The sequence below is a fragment of the Alosa alosa genome, chromosome 1 (assembly GCF_017589495.1).
Source record: "Alosa alosa isolate M-15738 ecotype Scorff River chromosome 1, AALO_Geno_1.1, whole genome shotgun sequence".
Lineage (NCBI taxonomy): Eukaryota > Metazoa > Chordata > Actinopteri > Clupeiformes > Clupeidae > Alosa > Alosa alosa.
The window spans coordinates 22,666,161-22,671,414 of NC_063189.1; the positions used below are offsets into that span (position 1 = coordinate 22,666,161).

Genomic DNA, 5,254 nt, shown 5'->3' on the forward strand with positions numbered 1-5,254 from the left:
GTGTGTGTGTGTGTGTATTTGTATGACTGTTTGGTGTAGTCAGACATTATTCTAAGTTATTGTATTGACAATGAAAAACATTTTTTATATTAAATTAAACTGACACAGGTAATATGGACCACACTGACAATATAGTGTTTTTCTGTAACTGAATAACTTAGTTATATCCAGGATACATTGCCTGGCCTTTTCACCAGTTGTTTATTCCAAAAACTTCAAAGCAGTTTACAACACGATATCTCTATATTTCCCTGTCAAAAGGTAAGAAAGGTTTTCATTCTTTGATGTAAAATTTAGAATAAAGGAAGGATTACTGACCAGACCTGTGATTAAGTTGTGGGGTGGTAGGGAAATGTGAATGAATAGGACATTCATAATATGGGAAATTAAGTTAGAGTAGGTTTAGGGATCATGAATTTCTGAACTGAGAGAATAAACTTGCTAATGCGTGTTTGCATGCCTGCCCTTGAAGGTCAGAGGACATCAAAGTCTTCTTATCTTGGCTTCTTAAATCCAGCCAAGTTCTTTCAGGCCAGCTGGAAATGTGTTAGGACATTACTTTGAACTAAGGCATAGACAAAATCTTTAGTGGAAAATTGATATGCTTTCATTTCATCAGTGGATTTTTCTGTTTTGCCTCCTGTCTCTGTGTGTATGCAGGTGTGTGTGTGCGTGTGTGTGTGGAGGGGGATAATCCGGCACAAAGAGGGTCTGACAGGTCAAGTAGATCCTGTCAGAAAGGAAATCTGGCTCAAAACTAGATGTACCGCATAGCGGTACAAAATATGACCGCCGCTCAGTCCTGTACATCCATTCCGTGAAAATAAATCATATTAATGAATTTGTCTCCATCTTCTACTCCATCCCCAACTCTTGAAACTTTTGTGTATGCTTGTTTGGAATGTGTGTGCGCGGGCCGCACACAAAGTCGCCTACTGGCGCTGCAAAGGTGAATACATTGTAGCACTTGCCAAAAAATTTGGAGCATTGTTATAAAACTTTTAAAATTTCTAAACAACCACAAGTAGGGCAGTTCATCACAGTCCATCCATTGCAACTGGACTGATGAAAGGTGCACCTGTAGGCTACATTGTATTTAGGAAAAGCAGAAGGTAGCAGCATTATGTATTTATTTATTTATTTATTTATTTATTTATTATTAAACAAAACAATCCCTGTCAGTTCCATGCCGTTTTCAACAGCTATCAAGAAGAGAGGTCATGTCAAGGATTTTTGTGAATGTTTCTTCTTCTACATGCATAAGTTTAGTCATCTAGTTCATATGATATTCAGCTTTATTGTCAATGCACAAATTAAATACCAGTAGTCTAAAACAAAATGTAGTTTTACCCAGTGGTGCAAATAACTGACATGTCCAAAAGGGCCTTCATGAAATGCGTTGCTAAACTGTTCATACACATTTTAACGGGCCAAGTTGAAGAGCTACCGTCCGTTATTGTTCGTGCAAATAATAGGCTGATGTTCCCTTGCAATTTGCAACTATGAGGTCCATGGTTAGTCTGGCAGCTCAATCTTTTAAGAAATCGAAAAAGAAATAGCCGGCAGATCTGGCTGAGTTCACCCAGCCTATAGTCCATGGTAGGCACCCGATAGAAATATTGTTTAATCCCCTTAAGCTGCCACCTCTTGGCGGTAAGTTAATCATTTTGCATATCAGTAGTAATACATTTCACGCAGCTGTCTTAATCACGGAAAGCGCGAATGAAGTGGACACTTCTAAATGGAACCCAATCCACTGTACAGTAGCTAAGGTCTGTGGCTAAAGCAGCCATAATGAAAGCGTTATCATTGTTTGGATACTTCACACACACGTGTTTTTTAATCGCATAGACTACAACTACCAAGCTGGAATCAAAGCACATCGACTCCCCTCTCACACCCTAAACACGCACTTCGAACAAACAAAAAGTATCTCAGTCTCGCGGTAGCCATAGGCAAAACTGTATCGGACCGGTGTAACGTTGGCACTAAATCATCCATCGCAAAGAATGATTTTTGCAGCACGTGCAAAAAATATGTGTAGGTACAGCCCTGTCCTGGATACATATCTAAACGTGCGCGCTAAAACATTTGGTTTAAATGGAGATGTAGATCATCACGGGTGCGTTAATAAATCTACATTGCGGCGAGTTGACACAAATGATTCACTTTGACGAATTTATGTAGTTTCCGTCCTAGTTACTTTACTTTGGGCCATGCTCTTCCTTACTTGAATCACCTTTAAAAATAGTGTAGGCTAGCCTATATATGGGTGTTTGGGAATGAACGTTGACTGCTTTTTGAGAATTTGAGCAGAAATGTCCCAGCCCGGTGTTTAGGATGCATCATAGACAGGTTATCGTTCAGGTAGCCTATATATTTTCCATTAAAAAACCATCACGTAGCTAACTCACTTAGCTCCTGTTAGTAGCAGGGGCGGAGCCAGACATTTGAAACATTGGGGGCTTAGCCCAGTGTCACACACAGGAAGGCTAGGGGGGTCTGAGGGCATGCACCCCCGGCAGAAACTTTTGAAAAATAACCCCTTAAATAATGACTTCTAGTGAATTCTGTGTAAACGAATGGACACATTGAGACTTTAAAAATGTGAGACTCAAGGTATATCTGACTGGCACTTTGGGTCTTTCAAGAGGGGTCTATAGGCATAGCCTATCTGATCAACAGGCAATGATCAATAGTTAATTAAACGTTTTTTATGAGTTATGGTTTGTATATTATAGGCTAGTATACATGCTGAGATAACCCTGATGGGATGCTACCTTGTCTCAATACATTGTTACTTTGAACTCTGGCCAAAGTAGCCTTATGGTCAGGTTTAGCACATGCCCACACATTGTGAACCCACTTGTTATAATATTGGAACACATGAAGCTAAGTTTAATCCAGGGCTTAAATTTCATTTTTCAAAAGGGGGAAATTCCCCCCTTCAGTGCTTCACATAGGGGGACTAATTCAGTTGGGGAGGGGGGTGGTACATTTTACAAACTGAAATCACATTTTCTTTATAGGCCTACAGGCATCAATGAGAGAACACTTACACTTACATGATTTTGGTTTCGATTTTCTAATTGGAGTAAGTCTTTGTGACAACACATTATGGTAAGTAGTATATTATCATGAACTATCTGTCAAAATAAGCCCCGCCCCCTGAAACGTCATAAATCACGCCATAACCACGCCTCCTTTTTATGCAAATTAGCCACGTGGTTGTCGCCACGTGTTGTTTGTTATTGTTATGGTTTTGTGAGTCATGTGACAGTCATGTGACTGGTGTCAAACCCCTGGGCGGCCATATTGGATGTAAAGTCATGTGACAGTCATGTGTCTGGTGTCAAACAATGCCACGCCCCCTAGGCATCCATATTGGATGTAGTGTCATGTGACAGTCATGTGCCTGATGTCAAACCCCTGGGCGGCCATATTGGCCCCCAAACCCCCATGTGTGTTTTGTGGATAATGGGGGATCAGATAAACTTTGTAAGAGTTGTATATGTTTAGTGGTAAAATGGGCTAAATAAAAAAAAAAAAAAAAAAAAAAAGAAAGAAAATGGAGTTGCTGGAACCCGGATTCGAACCAGGGATCTTTAGATCTTCAATATAACGCTCTCCCAACTGAGCTATTTTGGCTGCAGGGCTTCAATGGTATGCAATGCATCCTACTTTGTAGGGGTGGTGTTTTGTCCGGCACGGAGACCCCTTTCATGTCGGGGTCTGCCTACTACCTAACGCATTACACTAGTGCTGATAACATTGTAAAAGACCTGTTTATGAGTAGTGACGTCTGTATGCAGACACCCGGTTATCTATAAACCCTTTTGTAGTGGGTGTGTTTTGCCCCGGCGTGTCTCTAGGATTGAGATTATAAAAGCTGGGGGTGATGTATAGCTATCATTGTTAGCAGTGATTTTGAACAGAACTTACCATGGCTGACATGATTGAATCGGCAAAATCAAACAGACGGATTACACTCACCCCTGTTAGCGCTAAGCTATCGAATTCTGAAATTACTTATGCACCGCCAAAGGAGGGAGACCTGAAACTTTTGTTAATTTTCTGAGTAAACCTAATGATGGCGTGGAATACCAATGGTTGTTGAGCGATGGGCGATCGGAGGCTATGTTTTTGACAAGGAAGATCGCGAGTGTGAAGCTATACGCATTGACATCTCCGGATTTGGCGTTTTCAGACGACATGGCGCACATTTCATTTTGTGATGCAGATTGGGTGATGTTTAGGGACTCTTGGAAGGATATTGTACAGCCTGCTATGGACAGTCGCTACACAGCATCATGGAATAGTCCAGCCTATGTCAAGTCTTACCACATGTATGCTAACTGTCCACAGGATTTCATTCGCCTGTCTAGCAGTGCATACAGAAGACCTACATATTATAATGAAAAAGATTTGAATGAATTCGTATATACACCTAAAGTGGAGTATCTTTGGAAAGACCGCATGTTCTAAGTGATGTTTTCAAAAGGTTGATAGATTGTTCAAATGGAGTGCTGGTTTGGAAAGATACCAGGGCGTCAAGGCATGTCTCTTCCAGGCGTGCCAAGATGATCTGGAACTGGCCAACCATTGTGAAGAAGCCGCCCGAATCAGCCCCCGCTCATGAAGCTTAAAAAGAGGTTTTCATACGAAGGGTTCCTTTACTCTCAGAGCTGTTGTGAACATCATACAATGTCTCTATATGTGGATGAAGTTGATGATGATTCGGCAAGGGTTTTTCAAGATAGGGCATATCGTAGCTCTTTGTACATATGTAACTGATGTATGTGTCATCAAACAAAGTAAGAATGAGTCTGTGGATGTCTATGAGGTTGTGAATAGCCTAGTGGAATTTCTGGTTGCTAAGGACTTTGATGTGTGTGTTAAATTTTTAAACTACCTTGATTCTCTACCCATGATGGATATGTCAGTCTGCTTGTCAAATAAAAGATTGTGAATGCACATCATGGTCTGTCATTAGTTGTATGGAGGAGTCATGGAGGAGGTTCTAAATACAATCTACTACACACCTTCAAGTGAGGGTTCATATGGGGGTATAACTAGATTAAAAAAGCTGCCTTTAAAAACAGGGGTACATCTGTCCGATAAGGATGTTGCTGAATGGTTATCAGGGGAGGATGCGACACGCTTCATAAACCTATGCGTGTCAACTACAAAAGGAATAGGGTGATTGTGTATGGTATCAACAGGCAATTTCAAAGCCGGATCTGGTTGACATGTC

General features: G+C 40.9%; 1 non-coding gene across 1 annotated transcript; it reads right to left on the reverse strand.

Annotated features, from left to right (window-relative positions):
• Positions 1-3,575: 3,575 nt before the first annotated feature.
• trnaf-gaa lies at positions 3,576-3,648 on the reverse strand. The gene has a single exon. It is a non-coding gene; the product is annotated as a tRNA-Phe (tRNA).
• Positions 3,649-5,254: the final 1,606 nt, after the last annotated feature.